This window comes from Hyaena hyaena, unplaced genomic scaffold (genome assembly GCF_003009895.1).
Source record: "Hyaena hyaena isolate Hyena2069 unplaced genomic scaffold, ASM300989v1 scaffold_310, whole genome shotgun sequence".
Classification (NCBI taxonomy): domain Eukaryota; kingdom Metazoa; phylum Chordata; class Mammalia; order Carnivora; family Hyaenidae; genus Hyaena; species Hyaena hyaena.
In genome coordinates, this window is record NW_024080940.1 from 170,580 (window position 1) to 195,869 (window position 25,290).

A 25,290-nucleotide genomic window follows, 5' to 3' on the forward strand; every position below is an offset into this window, starting at 1 on the left:
TGAGAGATTTTTTTTTTTCTATAAGACCACCTCCTTACTAATAATCAGTCTCTTCAGATTTTCTGTTTCTTTCTGATTCAGTCTTGGTGATTTGTGTGTTTCTAGAATTTTTCCATTTCTTCTAGGTTCTCCAGTTTGTTGGCATCTGGTTGTTCATAGTAGTCTCTTATGATACTTTGCAATTTTTGTGGTATCAGTTTTAATGTTTCTTTTTTCACATATAATTTTATAGGTTTCAGTCCTTTCTCTTTCTTCCTTGATTAGTATAGCCAAGCATTTGTAAATTTTATCTTTTCAAAGAACCAACTCTAGTTTGGTTAATCTTTTACTATTTTTTTTTCTGTTCTGTTTCATTTACATGAACTCTAATCTTTATTATCTTCTTTCATCTAACATTGGGCTCAGTTTTTCTTTTTCTAGTTCCTTAAGGTGTAGAGTTAGACTGTTTATTTGTGATCTTCCTTGCTTCTTAACATAAGCATTTATTGCTATGATCTTCCCTCTTAGACCTGCTTTTGCTGCATCCCACAAGTTCTGGTATATTATGTTTGTACTTTTATTTGTCTCAAAAAACTTTTTGTATTCCCCTTTTAACTTGTTCTTTAATCCACTGATTGTTCAGAAGAGTTTTTTATAATTTCCATGTGTTTGTGAATTTTCCAGGTTTCCTCTTGTTATTTCTTTCTGGCTTCATGCCGTTGAAGTCAGAAAAGATACTTGGTATGATTCCAATCTTCTTGAATTTGCTAAGACTTTTTTGACCTTAAAACATGGTCTATCCTAGAAAATGTTCCATGTGCAGTTGAGAAGAATGTGTATCCTGGTGTGGTTGAATAGAATGTTCTGTGTCTGTTAGGTCCATTGTGTCTATACTGTTGTTCAAATCAAGGGTTTCCTTACCGATCCTCTCTCTGGTTGATCTATCCATTGTTGACAATGGAGTATTAAAGCCCCCAACTATTTATTTCTCCTTTTGTATCTCTTAGCTTTTGTTTTATATATTTATGTGATCCAATGCTGGTTGCATAAATATCTACAATTGTTATATTTTCTTAAATTTTGACCCCTTTATCATTATATAATGACCTTGTCTCTTTTTAACCAATTTTACTTTAAAGTCTAGTTTGTCTGATAGAAGTATAACTACCCTTGGTGGGGTTTTTGTTTTGTTTTGTTTTTTTGGGGGGGGGCGTTGATTCTTTTCTATTCCTTTACTCAGTCTCTGTGTGTCTTTAAGGCTTAAGTGAGTCTCTGTAAGCATATATTGCTGGATCTCGTTTTTATTTTTTAATCCATTGTACCATTCAATGTTTTTTAACTAGAGATTTTACCCTTTTTTAAGTAATTATTGTTAGGTAAGCCGTTCCTATTATCATTTTGTATATTGTTTCCTAGTTGTTTTGTAGATCAACTGTTCCTTATCTTGCTGTCTTTTTAGGTGTTTGATGTCTTTTGGTATCGAAATGCTTTGACTTCTTTATCATGTTCTTTTGTGTAATTACTACAGGATTTTCCCTTGTAGTAACTATGAGGCTTATATAAAATATCTTAAATTGATAACACCCTCTTTTAAACTGATAACAACATCAACAGAGTATAAACTTTACACTTTTACTTCTAACATTCTAGGTGATTATGTTACAATATTCATATCTTTATATTGTCTAACTAATAACAGATTATTATGGTTATTTTTACTGTATTCATTTAAAACATTTTTAAACTAGAGCTTTAAGTAATTATTCACTACTATTACTATATTCCAGAATCTAACTATGACTATATATTTACCATTACCTATGAGATTTACACTGAACTTCTGTTTTTGTGATGTTAATTAGTGTTATTTTATTTTCACCAAAAAACGCACTTTAACATTTCCTATAAGGCAGGTCTGGTAGTTATGAACTCCCTCAACTTTTGTTTGTTCAGGAAAGTCTTTGTACCATGTTCACTTCTGAAGAACAGTTTCACTGGATATAGAATTCTTGGCTGACAATTATTCTTTCTTTCAATATTTTGAAAATGTCATCCCATTCTTTCCTGGCCTAAAAAGTTTCTGTGGAGAAATCTGCCTATAGTCTTACAGGAGTTTCCCCTTGTATTATCTCTTTTCTCTTGCTGCTCTTAAAATTCTTTGTCTTTGACTTTTGACAATTTAATCATAATGTGTTTTGATTCAAGTTCAATCTATTTGGAATCCTTTGGGCCTCAGGGATCTAGATATCCATTTCTCTCCCCAGATTCAGGAAGTTTTCAGCCACTATTGCCTTAAATATACTTTATGTCACATTCTCTTTCTCTTATCTTTATGGAATTCCCATTATTCAAGTACCATTTTTTCATTGCCTTATTGCTGTTGGCTTTCTTCACTCTTTCTCATTCTTTTTTTCTTTTTGCTCCTCTGGGTAATTTCTAATGTCCTATCCTCCAAATCATTCATTTTTCTGCATGGTCAAGTCTACTTTTGAAACTCTATTGAATGCTTCAGGTTGGTAACTGTATATTTCAACCCTAGGATTTCTAGGGTTTTTTCATTTTTGTTTTTGATGGCTGCTATTTTCTTGTCAAACTTGTCATTTTGTTCATGCATTGTTTTTGCTAATCTCATTTTGTTGTCTGCCTGTAGTTCACTAAACTTCCTAAAAGGTTCATTCTGAATTCTTTGTCTGACAGTTCATAGATCTCCATTTCTTTATAGTCAGTTATTGCAGCTTTACTAGATTCTTTTGGTGTGTCATATACGTGACTTTTCATGATCCTTGGATCCTTCCATTGGCATCTGCACATTTGAGTAATCAGACTCTAGCAGATTTTACAGGTTTACTTTGGTAGAGACAGTTCTTCACCAGTCACCTTAGTTTGGGTTCCTGAGCATATTTATTAGTAATGTACTTAGATAGGTGAAGCTTATCTATTATGGTCTACTTTTAGGTGAAACAACTGTTCAAGCTCTGAGGGGTAGGGATGAGGGATATGCCATGGGCTGAGAACAGTTGGGTAAAACTGCTAGCTTTGATCCCTACCCAAGTGCAGTTGTAGGATGGGTTCCACATTTGCCTGGATTCTCTGGTCAGGATTACTAGATGATAGAGACTGGCTACAATATTCAGTAGTGGTTGGGGCTATGAATTAACGTCCCTGCCCCGGGAGAGCTGCAGGATGGCACCCAGAGCCTGTATAGCTTGTTGTTTGGGAATCTGAACCAGTCCAAAGTATTTAATCCCCTGGTGTAGTGAGGTCACTGGTTTTGCTCTACAGATGGGTGAAGCCATGGATTATGTTGCCTAGTCAAGTGCTACTGCATATAGGGCTGTTGAATGGGCCATGCAGCTTTCCATGTGTTGTGGTTAGGTTCCCTAGTCAGATGGATAGGCTGTATTTGGTGATGAGTAGGGCTACAAATTAGATTCCCTGCCTGGGTACAGTGGGAGAAACAGCTCTACAGCTGGTAAAATTCTTTGCTGTCTTATCTCAAAGTGATCTAGACACAAAGTTCCATTACTGAATAGGGCCATTGGCTTTATTCTGCAAACTACTGGCTTTGCCTGACCACCTCTTAGCTCAAGTGTTACTGGGTCACACAGCTTCCAGGAGTTGTCTACAGTCTTTCTAATGAGATGGGGTCAGAAGTTGCTTCTCTTCACAATAGGTGGGTCTATGTATCAGCTCCTTTGCCTGGGTGGGAGGTGGAAGAGCTACTCCAGGCTGCTATCAATTTCCAAAACAGGTTCTCCAGTTGCTAGTAGCTGGAGCCTTTGCTATGAACTAATCCCACTGCTTATGTGTAGTACAAGAACACTCCATGCCTGATAGTGGCTTTGTTCTAGGGATGACCAACTCTGCCTTCCCACCTCTCAGCTGGAGTGCCACTGGGCCACAATGCTTCCAGGAATTGTTGCCAGTCCTTCCAATCAGATGGGGGCAGAAGACACTCCCCACAGCAGCTGGGGCTGTGATTTAGCTCTTTCCCTGGGCATGGGCAAACCAGGCTCTAGGACAGGCAAAATTCACTTGAAGATCAGAATCAGGCAGATTTGTACTCTGATGACTTCCTTGGTCACAGACCACCCTTGATTTGATTCTGCAGATGAGCAAAACAACACTTCGGGATTACTACTTGGGCACTGGAGGGATAAACTTGGTCTGCTAAGATCCATGTGCTGGTTGATATAACCTCCCCCACCCTCCATCACAGTCAGATTTCCAGTGGTTGAGCCCTGAAGATTCCCGTGCACTCCCCATGCTGGGAGATGAGAATAGGGACTCCTGTAAAGCAACCCATAATGCTGATAGGTGAAGTGGTTGTACCCTCTGACTTCTCTTTTCCCACTGGAGAAACCAGATACTCAGCAGAGACCACGAAGCATGGTACTGCACTGGCCTAGAAGAGAAGCAATGCAGTCAACATGCAGCTATTTCTCTTACCCCTCTAATGCAATCTGTTGCAATCTGTCATGGTCTCTGTGGTGCAGGAGGTGCTTCAGTCTTACTCTCATGTTCTAGGATTCTCTTAGCTGTGTCTTATTCTTGAACAGTGGCTATTTGTTCTTCTTGTGAGGGGTGCAAAGTCAACAACGTATGTCACCATCTTGGTAACATCACTCTGACCAAAACCCAAACATTTTTTCAATCTTTATTATTTTTTAATTTCAGTATAATTAACATACAGTGCTATATTAGTTTCAGCTATACAGTACAGTGATTCAACAATTCTATATGCATTGCTCAGTGCTTATTACAATTAGTGTACTCTTAATCCCCTACACCAATTTCACCCATTCACCCATCCCCCCCGTCAAATACCAGTTTGTTTTTTATATTTAAGAGTCTGTGTTTTTTGTTTGTCTCTTTTTCTCTTTGTTCATTGGTTTTGTGTCTTAGATTCTATATTTGAGTGAAATCATATGGTGTTTGTCTTTCTCTGACTGACTTTATTTCACTTAGCATTATTCCCTCTGGATCCATCCATGTTGTTGCAAATGGTAAGATTCATTCTTTTTTATGGATGAGTAATATTCCATTCCATATATATATTCAACACATGTTCTTTATCCATTCAGCTATGTATGGACACTTGGATTGCTTCCATATCTACCTGGCTATTGTAAATAATGCTGCAATAAACACAGGGGTGCATACATCTTTTCAAATTAGTGGTTTATTTACTTTGGGTAAATAATAGTGGAATATGGTAATTATATTTTTAACTGAGAAACCTCCTTACAGTTTTCACAGTGAATACACCAGTTTGCATTCTCACCAACAGTGTACAAGGGTTCCTTTTTCTCCATGTCCTTGCCAAATACTTGTTCTTTCTTGTTGATTCTAGCCATATGAGAAATATAAGGTGATATCTTACTGTGGTTTTGATTTGCATTTCCTTGGTGATTAGTGATGTTGAGTATCTCTCCATGTTGACCATCAGTATGTCTTCCTTGGAAAAGTGTCTGCTCATGGCCTCTGTCCATTTTTTAATTGTATTATTTTTTTGGTATTGTTTGGTAATTTCTTTATGTATTTTGGATATTCACCCCTTAACAGATGTATCATTTGCAAATACCTTTTCTTATTTGGGCTGTCTTTTTGTTTTGTTGATGGTTTCCTTAACTGTGAAAAAGCTTTTTATGTTGATGTAATCCCAACAGCAAAACCCAAACTTTTAAAATAAATAATTAGAGTATTACAATTTATTTGAAAAAAGAGAGACTGAGAGTATTTCTTTGAATAGTCATCCCCTCTAAAAATTTTTTAGTAACTTGATATATTTGTATTATAGTAACAAATGATAATAAGCAAAAACTTGGCAAAATTACCAGCAAACTGCCCATATTATTTCTTAGTTTACATCAGTGATTCTTAATGTTTTATGGGATGCAGATTTACTAAGGAATCCAATAAACACTATGAACCAACCTCTACCCTCAGGAAAATACACACACACATACAAACTTTGACAAGGATTTTACATAAAAGAGTAACACTGAATTGTGAGCAATCTTAAAACAAATAAACCAATTAGATCTGAAGTCTACCACTAATTGGATAAAGTCTGCAACTTAAAATGTGATGCCCTGTGGGAACAATTTAATAAAATGGCACTTAGAAACCCAAGATAGGCCACAATATCAGTAAGTTATGTGGGTAAAATGCTATATACATATTTTTTTAAATAATAGAAAACAATCCCTTCTAACTGGGATCAAGATAATTACCTGTTAGGTATCTACTGTATATGCAACTGGGGTAGGCATATTGGGTATACAAAAAAAGTATAAGACTTGGTCATTACTATTTACATAAGGATTGCTGACTATCCCTCAGTATCTTTTCTTCCTTTCTACCTAGATGAAGTACCCTCCATTTCTTCCTGGCCTTAAGGCACTCAGAATAAAGACTATGTTTCCCAACTTCTCTTGAACCCAAGCTCTAAGGTTTGTTTAGTTGGGTGTAAACAAGTGAACTGAGCTACTTTTGAGAAATGTCCTTAAAGGGAAGGAGCTTTCCCCTTCCTTTGTTACCTCCTTTCTGTTGCTGCAATGTGGTCCTCATGGATAGCTTTTGTCTTCATCTTGGACTACATAATAACCACAAAAATAGAAGATTCACTTGGCAGAGAAGCAAAATAGAAGGATCCTAGGCATCTAACATCATGGAGAATCATGCCAGACCCACATTCAATTTATATATGAGAGAGAAATAAAGTTTTTGTTTGTTTGTTTAAGCAACTATTATTTTTGGTTTTTCATCACTTACACCCAAACCTAATTTCTCAAAAAGCTTATAATGCTATTGAGTATGAAAATCAATTTATGTGAAACTATGAGTAAAACAGCACAGCCAGTGTCAAATTAAAAACCAGTTGAGTTCTCATTGGATATAAGTTTTCAGCTTGAAATAGGATGATTTTCCCATAAGATTATTTAATAAATGATGCTTAAGAGTCTCAACATAACCCACAAAAAGCAGTAGCATTATGTGGTTAAGAAACTGTGCTTAAAAATTTTTAAACAGTAAAATAAGTAAATAAATAATAAATCTGAGCTTACAGAATCTACAGAAAATGTTCAAAGAGGAACAACACAGGACTTCCCAGTAAATGACAATATTAAAACTGGGAGAAAAATAGTGAAATAATAACTATAAAATTCATTATTAATGCTGGTGCATTTGGAATCACATAACAGGCTTTTAAAAACACTGATTCATGGATCCCACCCCAGACTAGATCAGAACCCTGAGGTTAGGGGTAAGGGGCCTAGAATCAATAGTTTACAAAGCTCCTAGTAATTCTCATGGACAGTGATAGCTGAGAACCACTGTTAGAGAAAATTAAAAGGGCTGTGACATATTTAAACAGTATTGCTAGGTGCCTTCAAGGACTTCAGCAAGTGATTCCACTAGTTGTTGTTTTTTTTTTTTTAATTTTCCTTGGGGTTTCACTAAAAAATAACTTGCGTTTAGGTGTTTTGTTGTTTTGGAATTGTTTGTTTGTTGTTGACCCAGCTATTACCACACTTCACCTCTTATTCAAAATTAAGTTCATTTTGAGTTTATAAATTGACTAAACACTCTCTTTTTTCAATCTGAATATAACAAAATTTCTACAACTGCTGCAGCTAAATATCCTTCTTAATCACCCTGTTTCTTAACCTAGTTCTAGTTCCTGTCTCTCTCAGGGTTTCTATCTCTGACTCCTTCCATGTTTCTCTCTCCACTGACTTCATATTCTCCCCTGCTTCAAAATCCAGGAGAGGTAAGATACTTCTCCTCAGCCCCTTCATTGTCCAGGCTCATGGGAAAGGTAAATCCATGAGGCTAGGGTAGTCAATGAACAGGCCAAAGGCAAAGACTTTGAGACCCAGAAATCAGAACAGCATCACTGTGTCAGTGAGAACACAGCAGGGGTCTCCAAAAATAAAGAGAGACAGAAAATCCTTTTATATATAGCAGTATATATATAGTATATATATATACTATATACTGCTAAAAGTATATATATTATATTATATAATTATAAAATATTTATATATTATTATATTATATAATTATATAATATAATTATATATACAGTATATATATACTATATACTGCTAAAAATATTTTTGAGGCAATTAGATAAATTTGAACATTGGGTATTAAATGATAAAAGAATTATCATTAATTTTGTTACATTAATGGCATTGCAATTATAAGAAAAAAATCCTTATCACTTGGACATACGTAATCAACTATTTATATATGTAATTACATGATGTCTGGGGATATGCTTCAAAATACTCTGGCCAAAATTAAACAGGAATGAGGAAGATGGGTGAAACAAGAATGACAAATGTTGATCATTGCTGAAGTTGGTAATAGAGCCCATTATACTATTTTCAGTACTTTTATGTTTGAAATGTTTGAAATTTCCCCTAATAAGAAAATTAGCTTTCAAATATGCTTCCAACTATAACATTTATGGGGAAAATAATAAAAAAGAGACTATGTAGAAAATGTTAGAAATTGCTCTCTAGATCATTTGGCACACAGAATGTGTCAATCAGGAAATTAAAGGAGACAGAGATAAGTGGTATGGGATGGTGACAGATTTCATCAAGGAGATAAAACTGGAACCAGAACTTGAGTAATACAATTTAACACAATTAAAAACAAGATAGGTAGCATTTTGATTAGGAGAGAGATTTTCTTTAATAAAGATAGGAATGATACTAACACCCAGATCAAAATGTAGGAGATTAAAATTAGTTAATTTTTATGGAAAATATTAATAAAGGCATTAATAATAATAATAATAATAATAATAATAAAACTAGCAGCAATTGAGTGTTTACCACTTGCCAGGCAGTATGCAAAGCACTTTATATATATTTCTCATTTAAGCCTCACAGCAATCCTATCACATGTAGGCTATATTAGCACAGAACCCCTACTCTTTTAATATTTGATGAAACTGAGCTCAGAGAGGTAAACAATAGATTGCCCAAAGTCAGATGCTAGTCAAAATCAGAACTGGACTTTAATCCAGTTCTGCTTGAATCTAAACACAGGTCCTTAATCATCTTGTTATTCTATTCCCTTATGTCAGTGTAAATTTCTCTGTATATAAGGAACCATAAAGGATATTTGGGACTATGATTCCTGGCATTAGTGATTCCCTATTGTTGCTTGGGGTTTTTAATATAGAAATGTAGAGAAGCCCTCAAGGAAAGGGTTATACCAGTACACCATACAAGAATAGAAGTACTACACCTCAGCCAAGTGCTCACCTAAGAGGGAAAAGAGAAAAAAAAGGAATCATACATCTCTTACAGATCCAGAGGTGATTAAAAAAAAAAAAAAAAAAAAGGACGAGCTAAAGAAAAATTAAGAAGTATATATATGCCAGGGTCACATCCTACACTGTTGGGATCAATTTCTACCCCAACAGTAACCCATCTATCCTTCCAGTTTTAGGTTCCCAGATTGTTCTGTGCTCCCTTCCATGAAATACTTCCCTCAGGCAACAAACTCCTATCTAGATTTACCTATTATGATGGACTAGGACAGCTGTCTATCCTCCTCCAGGTATTTATGTTTTAAGCCTCCAGCACCCCTACTGGCAATCAAAACACTCTCCAACCTTCTTTCAGTTGTGGGAGGGAGGCATGTGTACAGGAAAGCCAAGAAACCCTTGAGCCGTAAATGTGCAGAGTGTGAATGACAGATTCCTCATGTTATGGTGTAAGGAACTGGGTACACTTGAATAAAAAGCACCATCTGGGAGCTGGAGGACCTGGGCTTGTATTTTCAACTTCTGCTGTTAGATTATCTTTAGCAAGTCACTTCACCTCTCGGGCTTTCGGTTCCTTATTTGTAATGAGGGGGGCCATAATAAAGAATTTTATAACTTATTTCTAGCTGCAGAATCCTTTCATCAAATGATATCTTTCAGGGAAACTACTAATGTATAATAGACAAAATGTGAAACTATTCTAAGTGGGGGTAAAGGGGACACTTTCCCATGCCCCATTGTTAATAGATCATATTAAGGGGCTTCTCGTTTTAAACATTCCATGATTACGAGTAAACTTGCAGCCTGAGGAGAAGTCACGGTCCCTCTGGGTAGTGGCACCAGAGAATCCTCTGGCCTCCAGATGGTTGCCCTCCTTTATCAGTGAGCCTCTTCCTAAAGCAAATAAGCAAAGAAAAAAATCCCACAGAAACAGAGTCCGACGTGAGGACTCGGGAGCCAACAGAATACTCTACTCCATCCAGGCAAACTAAAACACATTCCAAGGAAGAGATAAGGTTTATGCAAAGGAAACTAACACAATCACTTAAAAGAATTTCAGCATTAAACCACTCAGGCCAAGCTGCCAGGCCACAAAGAGGCTACAAAACTTCCAAGGTCGGCTGTGAAAAAAAAAGACTTCACAGAGACCCATGCCTTGATTTTCCTCTTTTGTTTCTCATTGCCCTGGGGTCAACTTCTTTCAGGTCCCTCTGTGTGGGAAGTAGCCATACATTGTACACAGCATACATTTCTTCTGGCATTGAGTCCTACAAGGAACTCAGCTTTTTGGGAAAAGGGGTTATAGAAAGAGCGACTACAGATTAATAAATCTGGACTTTCAGATTTTAAACAGATTTCAGATAAAGATGAATTTCAGATAAACACATTTTTAGATAAGTATACCCCAAATATTACATTCTTAAAAAAAAAAAAGCATTGTTATTTACCTAAAATTCAAGTTTAACTGAGTGCCCCGTATTTTTATTTGCTAAATCTGGCAACCCTAAACCTCAAAATGAACACATATTCCAGCTATATTTCCAATATGCAAATCATTTTTTAAAAACTCCTCCTTGGAAATGGTCTTTAGAAGATGAGGAACATTCCTTCCCCAGGCCTCTATGGAATTAAAGCTTCAGTCTTGGAAACTGGATTAGATTTCTGAAAACTACCAAATGTTATTCATAAAGTCTGATGAATGAGAACCATCAATCAAAGTGACTCTATTTGGGGCCAAAACATGGGGTGTGGTTCTATGTTAATGAAGCTAGTTGTCTTAGGACACCCACTATCCTTACTAACTCTCTACTGCCTACAGAATAAATTCTCAGTCTTATAATACTGCAGTCAAGGTGTCCGGCCAAATATACGTTTCCAGCTCTGTTTTCACTGGCTGGGGCCACACCAGCTACTTGTTGATGGAAACTTTCATACTACTTCCCATATTATTAGCTCTGTCACAAAGCCCCTTCTGGCCCTACCTACTTGATTAACATATGTCTTTCAAGACTTAGTTCAAATGTTAATTTTCTAAAAGCTACCTTAAATCCTTTCTGAAATATATGGAAGGAAAGATGAATGGATAGATGGATTGATAGATAGATGAACTAATAAAACTTCTTTATAAAATTTTCTTGTCTCTATTCTCAACTTCCAACTTCCAAGCAGTGGTTAAAAACATGGGCTTTGGAGTTAGGCAAACCCCAAACCAAATCCCAATTCTGTTATTGAGTAGATATGTGACTTGTGGGGAGAAGTGTAACATCAGTGAATTGTAATCCCCTTACTGGGGTAAAACTGGGGTAAAACTGGGATAATAGAGTCATCCCAAAAAGGGTTGTGGGGATAATTAAATAAAATAGAGTACAAAAAGTACTTAGCATAATGCCTAACTCAGAATAAACATTTGATAAATTGTAGCTATTATCTTGTTAGTATTACTCCTTTCTTTGTATTCTTTCAGTACTTCCTATCATAGAACTCAAACCACTTTACTGCATTTACCTATTTACAGAGCTCCAAGACAAGGATCACTTCTTACTTTTTCTTTTCTTTTTTTTAATCATCAACTCCTACAGGGTAAAAAAGAACAAGAGACTGAAAAGGGAGGAACCTAAAATGTATTGAATCTAACTATATAAATATCTACAAGGCACTGTGCAGGACATTTTCAATATACTACTTAACCTCGATAAGTAGTTAAAGTCATATTTAATAAGTAGTATTAAGTTTTTAAATTATTATTAAATTTTAAGTATTTAATATAAATCTATTATTAAATATTTAAGTTACTTACTAAATATTAAGCATTTAATAAGTAATCAGTAAGTAGATAAAATTCTATTTAAGAGATGAGGAAACAATGCAAAAGCTCAGTGATTTACTCAGGATGCAGACGTAGGTGAGGACAGAGCAGCATTTGCCTCTAGGCCTATCTGACAATAGGCCTGGGAACACCACCCACATCACAGAGATTAGTCTCTGGACAGTTTCCATTTCCAGCTCTTCCCAAGATCAGAAAGAGTCAAGCTTCTGGAAAGTAGTGGAAAGTTTTTGCTTAGTGGTAAGTAAACTAGGGATTGTGATAAGACTCAGGGGGAAGTGCAAGGGGAGAGACTAGTCAGGCAATTACAGCATGACATGGGAAGGCTATCTTGTGCCAATTATCTCAATTTCCTTTGTATTCCTTTAAAACTGTTTAACATATGATTTAATAAGTCTTTAACTCATTATTTTTCAGTTAATATCTAAAAACATCAACTATAAATAAATCGTTCTCCTTTAAAAGAAATCCAACATAGATAACAAAGTCCTCTTTGCCCATCTATCTAATCTGGGTCCCTTCCCTACTTCCTCCAAGGTAAACAATATTGGATTAGGTATGTGCTCTTTCAGACATTTAAAAATGCATTTATATACAGAAATATGTAGCCATATGAAATACATGCTATTTTGTGTTTAGTTAATGAAAAAATTATTTCTACTGTATATAGAAACAAAAAAATAAAACCCTGATTTACCCAACTCCTACTCTATGTAGGCATTCTCTAATTCTCAAATGGGACTTCCTCGATTTCAGAATCCACCAAAGAGAATGACTTCCAAAAAAGATATTTTTCCAAGGTATATAAGAAAGAAGCATCTTTTCAAAAATGTATTTTGAAATCAAGATTGTGTACCTTCTCCAAAGCAGTTTTAAAATGATTATTTCAGAGATATCTGATAAAAAGATGAACATAATTTATTATTTAGTGTTGGTATGATCTACTGAAAGCTGTCTCTCTAAGACAGACATTGTAAAAGAAAGCCAAAATAAAGACTAGTACCAGAATCAAGAACTGACCACATTTTTTTTTTAAGTGAAATTCAAGCCAAACTTTTGCAAAATACTTAAAGTACCTTCATGGATGGAGCCCCATGGAACAGTTTGAAAACACTTGGCTTGATATTCTCTAGGCCTTTCCTAAGGCTTTATTTCTATGAGTAATAAGGTGTGTGCATATCATATCCAGACTCTGAAGAGGAACGACTGGTTCTTTGGATGTCTACTCCAAATATCAGAAATCATAGATCCATGAGACTCAGCCAGCTTGGAGCCAGTTCTGACCTTAAAGAGTCCCTCCCTGCAATGGAAACAACCCCATGTTGTTGTTTCCTTTTCCTGTACCCAAAAAAAAAAAAAAAAAAAGTATACATAGACATATCTTTAAGTGTCAATTTCCTCATTGAGACCATATCCCCTTTATAATGGAAGGGTTTTACTGAGAGCTATTATTAGTAATTTCCTTGAGTGGTGATATACTCTCTATTTCTGGTAAAAGCAAGGAAATCCACCAGCTTCTTCCTGGCAACATTATACTACTTATATAAGAAAGTGACTTACAGAAGCAGGATGGTCATTTATAAGAAGGTGGGTGAGGGGCCTGGGAAATGCGAAAAAGCAGGGGTGATTTTAGTTTATTCTCCTGAAACTCTATCACCCCATTTCTGTACATGAGGAAAAAAAGTAGAAAGGTGTCTTACAGTCTTCTCCTCCTTCAGAAAACAAACAAGCAAGCAAACAAACAAACAAACAAACATCTAAAGCTCCCCTCTTCAGAGCAGGGAGGATGTTAGATTAAAAGAGACTTAAAAGACATAACCAAATATAATGAGTGGACCTGTTTTTGGCTCTAACTGGAAAAACAACAAAAAGGAAATGATAAGACAATCAGAGAAATCTGAATATGGAGTTGGTATTAAATAATAAATATTCAGGAATTACTGTTAATCTTGTTAGGTTTAACATGGCATTGTACTTGGCTCAAAATCTGTCCTCTTTTTTTTAGATGCATCCTGGAGTGTTTAGGGGTGAAATGCCATACTGTCTACTTGTGGGGGTATGTTTGAAATTTTTCATGATAGTTTCAAAGATGAGAAGTAAAAAAGGGTATGGTGTAACATTGATGGTTGTTGAAACTAGGTGATGAGTTCATGGAGGTTCACTGAACTCCTTATTTTTTGTATGCTTAGAAATTTCCATAATAAAAAGTTTATTTTGAAACTCCTGAAATGTGACCCATTCGTTTACCTACCCACATACCCGTGCTTTTCATTTTTCCCACCCATCCATTAGATTAATTTATCACCCAATGACTTAAAATGGAATTTAGTAGTTACGATGAAAGCTGTAGAACTACACTGTCTGGGTCATTGCTTGAGTCCTAGGATTGGCCACTTGACCTTATTAGAGTTAACTAACCTCCACGTCTCCTCATCTGTAAGATGGAGATGATAAAATTTGCCTTTTGGACTGTTATGAAGATAAATGGGTTAATAAATGTATTTAGAATAGTGACTGGTAGGGGTGCCTGGGTGGTTCAGTCAGTTAAGCATCTGACTTCAACTCAGATCATGATCTTGTGCTCTGTGAGTTCAAGCCCCATGTCAGGCTCTGTGCTGACAGTTCAGAGCCTGAAGCCTGCTTCAGATTGTGTCTCCCTCTCTCTCTCTGCCCCTCCCTCACTCGCACTCTGTCTTTCTCTCTTAAAAATAAAATGCTGAGAACAAACTGAGGACTGATGGGTGTTGGGGGAAGGTGAAGAGGGGTGACGGGCATAGAGGAGGGCACTTATGGGGATGAGCACTAGGTATTATATGGAAACCAACTTGACAATAAACTTAAAAAATTAAAGAAAAAAGAAGTGGCTGGGATATAATAAGCACTCAATAAATCTTAGTGTCATTATCATTATTAATTACTAATTTTTTTAATGTTCATTTATTTTTTTAAAGAGAGACAGAGCACAAGTTGGGTAGGGGAGAAAGAGAGGGGGACACAGAATCCGAAGCAGGCTCTAGGCTCTGTCATTAGCTTTGTCACTAATGCTCTGGTGGCATCTGCCCCTCTCTGTCAGAATGTTTCAGGCTATTTGAGAGCAGGAATCATATTGCCTGCAGTGAACTTCATGTATAAATATTATCACCTCAACTTGTCTTCTAGGCCCTCTAATTCTCCTTTTTCATTCCCCTACTCCTTTCCAGTGAGCTCCCAGGATGCTGATCAATCCCCTAGGGATACTCTGAGCCTAATGCCTTTACTTTTCCTAATGGCAAAAGCCTTGAGACCAAGAATGGTAGAACAAAGCCCAAGGCATTCTGTGGGATATCGTGAGTGTTTAGTGGTTAAAAGTCCATTGTCCCTTACTCTTCCCTTCAGATTTTATCAACATGGAAAATAATGCCCTTCACGCAATGCCAAAGTAAAGTACAATGTGGTCTTTAATCTGTCCTTCAGTGTTTATATGTGAGCCATTTGGCATCAAGCAAGCAAACAGGGGTTCACTTAAGTGGGGGGAAAGTTGTCACCATCCCACAATGCATCTGAGCTAAAGTAGTGTGACATCACTACTGTCTTAAGGTAGAACTGCCCACTGAGTTCTAAACTGCTCCTGCTATTATTAGCTTCAATAGCCTGTGGTTTACCTGCACGCAGCTGAATGACGCAGTAGTTGACTGATGTATATGATCCTCATCATCTACAATGCACTCACCTTTAGAACTGGAAGGTTCCTTAAAGATCCTAGGATGTGAGTGGGAGGTGGGGTGGGGACAAAGGTGAGGAGTGGTCCAGTTACATGGCAGAGCTGCAGGACTTGTGACCTGAATCCTTGTGGACTTGCAATTGATATTTGGTTATTCCCTGGCCTTCTTAGTTTCTAGTTTTTAATTTCATTCTCTGCCTTATTTTGCTCAGCATAACACCCTCTAGTTCCATCCATGTTGCTACAAATGGCCAGATTTCTAATTTCTAATTTCTCCATCCCTGATGGTCTTGCTTGCCTACTGACAACAAGAGTTCTGAGGGAGAGACTTTATTATAGTGCAAGGCTCTAGCAGGCAATAACTATGTATCTTTCTCATAGGAGTTACCATTTCATGAGCACCTACCATATGCCAGACATTGGATTTTTAAAATGACCCTATAACATGAGCACTATAATCCTCGCTCTACAAACAAGAACACCAAGCTACCAAAGTTTGTACTGGCAGAGCAATGACTTGATTTTATGTCTAACTAAAAATCCCGTGTACTTTTTTATTCACAGTTATTATGGAATTTTCATTATAAGAAAACTTGTCAGTTACCTATGAAACTCTAACTTTAGTAATTCCTTTCTGTTATATTAAATTAAAACTTTTCAAGCTACCCTTTAGTGTCATCTTAGCAAGAGATAGAATTGTCCCAAGGACCAATGGCTGGAAATTTTTTATTTTGTCCTGCCAGATCCATTTCCCACTCAGCCTTGTGCCCTGGGAAGTAGCCTTTATGGACTATATCATTTAGTTCTCTACCCTCTTGCTTTCAGTTAGGTTTACCCACTGGGAGGCACTAGATGGAGGTTCAGGGAGAGAAAAGATGGTTAATGATGTTTTTCTTCTTTTAATTCTGACATCAATGGACACTAGAGAGGTCCTTCAAACTGGCTGGGTTTATCTACAACAGCCACCATTCCTATCCTGTGGCTCTCTTCTAGAACCACACCTATTCTTTTTGGGAGGAAACTTCTCCCTTCACTTGCCCATTCAGGTTTAGGGGTACCAACCCCACTGTTGTGAGCCCCAAGATGCTCTATCATTCCTTGTTACTTTCCCTTAAGCCTATTTCACCTGTATAAACAGTTCCTAAATTAAATTCTCCTCAGTTGTTCCATTTGAGGATCTCATGTATTTCCTGCAGTTTTTCAAACTGATACAACCTGAGTTCTAGAATTTTCTTGATGCTTTGGATCACTGAACAAATATAAGATGCCTTTATATGCATACATTTATACATTCATTCCACAACTATCTATTGAGCACCTATTGTGTACCAGATACCGGGTTTACAACAGTAACAAATGTGGCCATTGTGCTCCTACATAAAATATAGTAAATTAATAATCACACAAAATAATTATAATATAAATGTTAAGTATAATATTTATTTAATATTTAATATAATAAAATATAAAACATAATAATTAAATCACACAATATAATAACCATACAAACTAGTAGAACACTATATTGTCCCATGGCTAAGGAGGGCTAATGAGCAGAGTTGATCTAGTAGGGAGATCAATAAAGGCGTGCATAAAAAAGTAAAGTTTGAGCCAGAGTCAAATAGGTGTTATTGGGCATATAAGGAAAGAAAGATCATTCGAGACAGAAGCTGATGGCTGACAAAGGCTGGTGTGGCTGAAACAGACAAATCAGGAGATCTTGAAGAAAGATAAAGCTGAATAGGCTTTGTTGAAGGTCTTATTGAAAAATTGCCTTTATTTTCTCATTATAGTGTGAAGATTGGGTTGGAAGGCCAGAGTGGTTTGAGCATAGACCAGGTAGACAAGGTATGAAGGAACCTAAGTGGTGATAGGAAAAATGGAGAAAACAGATTGATCTTATATAGATATAAATTCAAAACAAGACTTGCTCCCTGCTGGAGATTTCAGTGTCTGGTTCCTTATATACATTGATACAACTGTCTTAGAGCAATGACTTCTCAATAAATGGAAAAATTCTGCCTTCTCATTATAGGATAGGGGTCAAGAAAGATTATTCTAGGTCTAAGAAAGAGGATAAAAGTCAGTAATGCAGTTATATAAACAGGCTCAGGACATAAAAACTGTTCCATATTGACTTCTTGTCTTGACCTCTAACATTTCTTACTGCTGAGAAATTTCATAAGAAGGAGAAACTGAGTTCTAGAGAGAGCTGTGAAACTCAGAATGATCAGAGTTACCATCTTGGCTCTACCACTACTGTGTTGACTATACAGTCAGTTAATTTCTCTGGTCTTCACATCCTTCTTCTGAAAATGAGAATGATAAATATTTCATAGGATTGTTGTGAGGATTAAATTAGATAATGTATGTGCATACATATGCTGTTTGCTAATTCAAGTAACAGAAAATGTATTTAAAAGGACTTAGAGAGAATTTATTTAATATATTGGGAAGTCTTACGGCAGATTTCAAGGTTTACTGACTCAGCAGTATAATTAATTTCTTTCTTACTTCTCTTCTGTCACCCTTGATGTGTTGTTGACTCTCAAACTGGCTTCCCTTGTGATCATAAGCTAGAAGTATCACATTTAAAGAGAGAAACATCTAAACTGGAAATGAATTATGTTTATCACTATCCCCTACAAGAATGTGAGAAACCTTTACCAAACAATAATAGACTTATATCTCATTAACTAGAATTGAAAATACACAAGGGCAGGAATTTTTGTCTGTTTTGCTTACTGATGTCTCCCTAACATCCAAAATAGTGGTTAAGCCTCCATACCATTTGTTGTTTGAGCGGACAGCATGCCTAACTCTAATACAACCACTAATAAGCAAAGTGGGATTATCATGTATTTGCACTTTTCTGTAAAACGCAAAATAATAACAACTTTAGGCTTTGTGGGCCACATACAACCTTGGTAGAATATTCTTCTTTTTCACTCCTATAAAAATACTTAAAATATTCTTAGCTCTTCCAAAAACAAGCCTAGGAATGGATAGCCCATGGGCCATAGTTTGCTGCCCCCTGGCTTAGACTAACCACGTGGAGAAATGGAGGGACAGTCAAACCCCATGACCAGTAGAATATGTACAGCACTCAGCAGCATCCTCCAGGTGTAAAAAAGCACTCAATAAATACCTGCAACTGTTATTACTTGTTCTTGTTTTTCTAGGATATTAGACTCCAGAAACTTCTGTACTATGCTAAACCTGCTATAGGTTGTTGACTGCCTCTGACTCTGGACTGAAGCAGCATCTGGAATAGGAACCTTGTGAGCCAGTGTATAGAATGACATACCATACAAAAGTAAGCAAAGATAGAGAAAAGAATAAACTCAGGGTCAAAAACCAAGACTCACAAAATTAGCAGAAGATGTGACAAGTGTATTATAGTGGAGTAAATGAGCTCTATTCTCAACTATTAGAAAATTCAAAGTTAAAAATTTTAAATAAGTTCCTTTATTGTCTCAGAGTCTTGAATAGGCTAATAGGCAACAAATCTCACCAAGGTAAAAACTTATGTGGTATTTTCAATACAACAGAATTCTTTCCAGAAGCCATTGCTATGACATTTAAAAAAACATTGCCTTTAAGATTTATAGCTGGTAGGTCATCTTCATTGTTTTATATTATCTGATCTTCAAGAGCAGCCTACTGAAATTGGGAAGAATACTACTATTATCTCCACTCATCAGTGATATTATAAATATTTAACAATGAATATAGCTTGGGACCAATCATAGCCTTGTAATGAAGTGGGTCCTTAATGGCTTCTGCTGAGCCCCACACTGACATTTTTATTAATGAGGAGGTAGGTGGGGATCTTAAAGGAGGGGCCAGTTAGAGTAGCTATTCACCAAACAGCACAGAAGGATGTCAACATTTTAGTCAGCAGTATGGCTATACCAATGTGTGCCGGATGACTATAAGCCCTACCTATTTGTGCCAAATACAAAAGAAGAAAGAAAAGAAAAGAAAAGAAAAGAAAAGAAAAGAAAAGAAAAGAAAAGAAAAGAAAAGAAAAGAAAGAAAGAAAGAAAGAAAGAAAGAAAGAAGGAAGGAAGGAAGGAAAGGGGAGAGGAGGAAAGGGAAAGGAAGTTAAGTGAAGGGTAGGAAAGGGAAGGGGCAAGGGAGGGGAAAGGAGAGGAGAGGAGGAGAGAAAAAGAAATGGCTTTTCCAGAAGTATAAACCAGTAAATGGATTCAAACTTAGTCTTCAAGAATCCAAATCCTGTACTGTTTTTCTCTCTGTTATCCATTCTCTTTACTTGTATGTTCTTTCTCACATCCTGTGGACCATCCGAGTCAATGACTCAGATCAGGGCAAAGAATATCATATTTGGAGATGGAAGACATGTTCAAGTCCTACTTCTGCTATTTATTATTTGTGAGACCTTGAGCAATTCACCTGATCCTGTAAGACTGAGTTTCTTCACTTAGGAAATCAGTGTAATTATGTCTGCATCACAGGGTAGCTAAAGAAAAGCTCTGTAAAATATCAAGTGTTGTTCAGATGTCAGCCATTCACATTTTGCACAAACTGGCAGTTTTCATCTTAAAAACCTGAATGTTGGAACTGGAATTCTTCTTCCAGATAGAAAACTCAGACTTCGGAGAGATTAAATTACTTGCCCAAGGTCACACAACTAGTGATGACAGAGTCAGGAATGACTTCAAAGCTCTTGACTTCTAATTCATGGCTCTTTGTTGGGGAGCCTCCAAACTCACATCACAGGCTGCCTACAAAGATGGAAATGTGAATGATCTTAACTTACAGTCACAGCACTGTTGGCAGGCCTTTGTCATCAGCCCCTTCCAAGTCTGCAGGAAGAAGCCTTGCTTCTGGCCCAGCGTACATCTTCTGCAGTTCAGGGTATGCCCAGCCAACTGCTAGGTCACTCCGGCAGCTGTGGAACTAGAATAGCAAAATATGATGTTAACGACAGTATTTCTGCTACAGATGCACAAGCAGGAGAGTGCGTGGTTGGGGACAGTGCCTTTCAAGCCCTCATCTGCCACAGACCATAGAGTTGGTGACTCATCGTATGACAACTGAGAAGGAAGAGTTATTCTAGACCAGCCTAGGTTGCCTCAGAAAGACGACCCTCACTGAAAAGCAACAGAAGGTCAAATGATATAGATATCTCCCAATCCCAGAACTTTAGGTAAACTAAGTAGACCAGATTTTGTGAAATCTGGCTTTGGAGTCAGATAATTTTTGGATTCAGAAACCAAGCCCTCCACTTACTAGAGCTGGTAGTCATTTGCACTGCCCCCCAAATTTCTCACTCTATCTTCCAGGCATACGATAGGACGACATGTCCTAGCCTGCCTGTGGTTAGGTGGAGGCATAGGACTAATCCTGGCAAATGCTTTGTGAGAAGAAGGGATGCATGTCACTTGTAGGCCAAGCTTTTACGGCTGGTATGACACTCTCTAGAGACGTCTTTTCCCGTGGTAGAGTAATATTTGTGACGGTTGCTGCTCTGCTATGTCAGTGACCCCACTACACTGAGCAGGGCCCTCCTGCTGACTCACTGCGAGCGTGTGACAGAAGCAAAAAAATGAACCTTTGTGTTTTCAGTCACTGAGAGGTGGAGGCTGTTTACTACAACAGCATAATCTAGACTATCCAAATTGAGGCATTAGCTCTGATTTTTAGTAAATTGCTTAGTTTCTCTGGGCATAAGTTTCTGATGTTCAAAAGAAGGATGCACATCTTTTCAGGATTGTGAGGATTACCGATAGTTTATGCAAAGCACCTCACGGCTCCTAGTCCTCAAACAACGTTATCTATTACTCTTATAAAGCAGTCGGGGAGAAGAGCAGGTGGAAGCAGGATATCCTTAAGCAAACACACAGTTCAAGGACTCCACGCAGCCAGTCACCTGGACACAGAGCTTTGGTGGCCACGTCAGCTGGCTACAAGGAGGCCACTGAATGCCTCCAGTCACGTATTCTTTCCTTCATTTTATAAACATACAATGAGTACCTACTATGTGACAGACACTATTTAGGCAATGGAAATATAAAAGAAAAAAAGTCCCAGGTCTTCACCTATACTACCTAATGCACTTGAATGGCCGGTTTTCAGATTACCCAATTATACCCTCAGAGAAAACAAAAAGAACCTGGAATTTGATCCCATACATTTTAGTGATTTTTTAATTCCTTGGAAATATTTTTGCATATATTAGCTGATTCAATATTTACTGAACTTTTACAAATAGGCAAGGAAGTTATTACTGCATATATTCCCAGGTGCAGAAATTAAGGAGGGGGGAAAATGGTTATTTTGTTTTTATTAGCATCAGTAGCAGTGCCAGATCTAGAATCTGTACTCTCAGGTTCCTTGTTCAGGGTCATTTATTTTTTTAAATCCCAGGATGACAATAAAACATGAATCACCACCCTGCCGAGGGGTACTCCTGGATAACACCTATATTAACTACTGTAGGTGAAATATATGGAGTTGTTCTGTGATCATAGTAATAATAAACCAACACAAATAGGATACTAAACAGAACTGTCCTATACCAGATTCTGCCTACCAATGGGCCAAATCTCAGGAAGTTCCGACTTCACGACTCCATGTGTGGAAACAGATCTCAATACACATCTAATGTAGGTGATTTTATCACCTTGGTGCGGTGTGTAATAAAAGGCCAAACAGTATTGGGCCTCCTGGCATCTTTACTGTTTGAGTAAATGTCCTAGAAAGCTAGGCCACACCTAGCTCCTCACCAATAGCTCAGTATTTTACTCTAAGACCAGGCCTTGAAAATCCATCATGTCAAAGATCAATTCGAATCTCATCTCTGTTATGAAACATTCCTTAATTGCCTTATCCAAAGTGACCCACTATCATCCTTTGTTTGTATATTAATCTGGATCCTATTGTATCCTCATGTTATATTCAGGTGGCAAGAAACAGCCAGACTGAGCTGCTGTTCCACGTGGGAAAATGATAGAAAATAAAATAAGAAATACAGATTGAGGCAAATTTATGGAGGCTTCTGAATGCCAGATTAAAACGTTAGAGTTTCCTTTATAGGCAAAAATGGCCGCTGGGGAACCAGGGAGCATTTACAAAATATAAATACAATCATATGATCACTTCTTTACTAAAAGAAAGGGAGAAAGTGGAATAGAAGTCAGGGTTCAGATAATGTGAAATTAAAAATAATCTAATAAATAGGTACTTTTGTCTTGGGGATATTTTTATATTTGTATTTGACTAGTTAGATTTTGTTTCAAGTCCGATAAACAAGCCGCAACTAACACCTGAAACAAGACTTTGGAAACGGTCTCTGCAGTGCCACAATCCGGGACACCTTGCAGGCTTCTCCCAGGTCACCACTTTCATGGAAAATAGCCCTCCTTTCCCAGGAGATCAGAGAACACAGAGATACGAGTACTCTTTCCACAAACTTGAGAAGTTGAATTAACCCAGTGTCGACTGGCTTTGGAGAGTGAGTTTGTATTTACACCGATGTCATTATAATCACCAAGCAACCCTGGGCTTCTTCGGTGGGCAAACCCGTTATTCATGACAACCAACTAACACCTTACACCTTTTCCTAAGTAGCGTGTGAAATTCTGAGGTGTTCTCACTTCTATGTGTAAGTCACACAGACTGCTCCGCGTTAGCTGAGCCATGAGTGTTCAGAAACGGGCCTTTGGGCATCTCGCAAGTGAAAAAAATGACTCCTTTCCACCACCACGGACTCCAACTCACCCACGGGGCTTGGCTGAAACCCCTTCACGTCCCACGTCGCTGGAAGCCTGTCCTGACAGCAGCTGTTGCCCCAAACCAATATGCTGTCACTAATCTGGCCAGATCGTTGAGGAGCCGAACCTTTCAGTCAAACGGTCGCCATTTTGTTGGCCGGCGCTCGTTCCAAGAGCCACTGCTGTGCGCCCATCCCAGGCGACGCCTCTCTGTCTCCCTGTCACCAGCGCCCCTCTATGGAACGCCCACTGCACTACACCCAATCGTTTCCCCTGCTCCCCAGCTCCCATTTCTCCCCGTGTCTCCCCAACCCTCCTTGCCTATCCACCGTAAGCAGAGCACCCTCCTAAACCAAACTGCATTTTGCGCGTTACCTGTAATAGTAATCTTCAAACTTTTTGGATTATTTACTCCCAAAGTTCGAAAGTTAAGTGCCCATTCGCACATTTTTAACTCCTGTCCTTTAAAATTTCTCGTCATAAATTTAAATAATTGCAAAGGGTGACATTTCCAGTGTGTAAATAGTAACATTTAAAAACAAATCCTCCTTATAAATCTATCCAATGAAATCTAAATAATACAATGATTTGAAATCCATCCATTTCAAAGTAGGTACATAAAAACTTCTTTTAACATATATTTGACATTGTTGCTTTTTAGTCATCAAAGAGAATGACCTCATAAAATTTGTCCAAAGAAATGTATCTCCATGCTGTATTGATCACCCTATCATAGTTCTCTACAACAAAAGTATACATGTTATTCAAATATGTACTTAAGTTTTTAATTTCCTATTTCCATAATACTCTTTTTAAAAAAATTTTTTTACATTCATTTATTTTTTTGAGAGACAAAGTGAGACAGAGCACAAACGGAGGAGGGGCAAAGAGAGAAACAGACACAAAATCTGAAGCAGGCTCCAGACTCTGAGCAAGCTTTCAGCACAGAGACCAATGCAGGGCTGGAACCCACAAGCCGTGAGATCACGACCTGAGCCCAAGTCAGACACTCAACTGATGAGCTACCCAGGTGCCCCTCCATAATACTCTTATGTTTATAATTTCTTCTAGATTGAATTACCTATTAAGATTATTAGTAGCACAAAACTTCCAAACAACATAAATATATTACAAAATTTGATAATTATTGAATAAAAAAGTAAAATTTTACTAGACATATCTTTTAATAATATATAAACATAATATATATTACATATTGTATATCATATATGTCACAAAATATATGGTACATATTTTACAAAATACCTCATAGGACACGTAGGGCTCAAGTTGCAATAGGAAGGCCATGAGAGCAATGATGGTCTTTTACGAGGTGCAGAAGGCACTGGCAACCTCCTTGCTTTCTACAGAGACTCTTCAGTGCATATGAGAGAAAGCCCCAACTCCAGACAAGGATCTGAAAACCTCACAAACTGAGCCTAAACTTCTCCTTCTAGATTTTATTTTATTGAACTTTCCTTTACCAAATGCTCTCCTTTTCTGCCAACACATATTTTTCTCATTTCTGTTTTTTCTTTATATGACAACCTCTCCCCAGGCTCTCCCCAGGCAACACAGTAATCAAACTCAGTAAGATTCAGAAATGGTGGGAGGTATTCCTTTCTTCTGTCAAGTGGTAGAAAGATGATTATGAAAGGAAAGTTGGGGAAAGAGAACTAGAATGACATCCAACTCAGGCTGATCAATTTGAGGAAAAAGTAAATGTGGAGTTTGAGGATCTAGAAACATACTC

The 25,290-nt window shown here is 37.3% G+C and overlaps 1 long non-coding RNA gene across 1 annotated transcript; it reads right to left on the reverse strand.

Annotated features, from left to right (window-relative positions):
• Nucleotides 1-17,289: 17,289 nt before the first annotated feature.
• Nucleotides 17,290-23,731, reverse strand: LOC120242482. The gene is made up of 3 exons (XR_005531090.1): nucleotides 23,545-23,731; nucleotides 20,582-20,721; nucleotides 17,290-17,658 (listed from the first exon to the last, which is right to left on the reverse strand). It is a non-coding gene; the product is annotated as an uncharacterized LOC120242482 (long non-coding RNA).
• Between the last annotated feature and the right edge of the window lie 1,559 nt (nucleotides 23,732-25,290).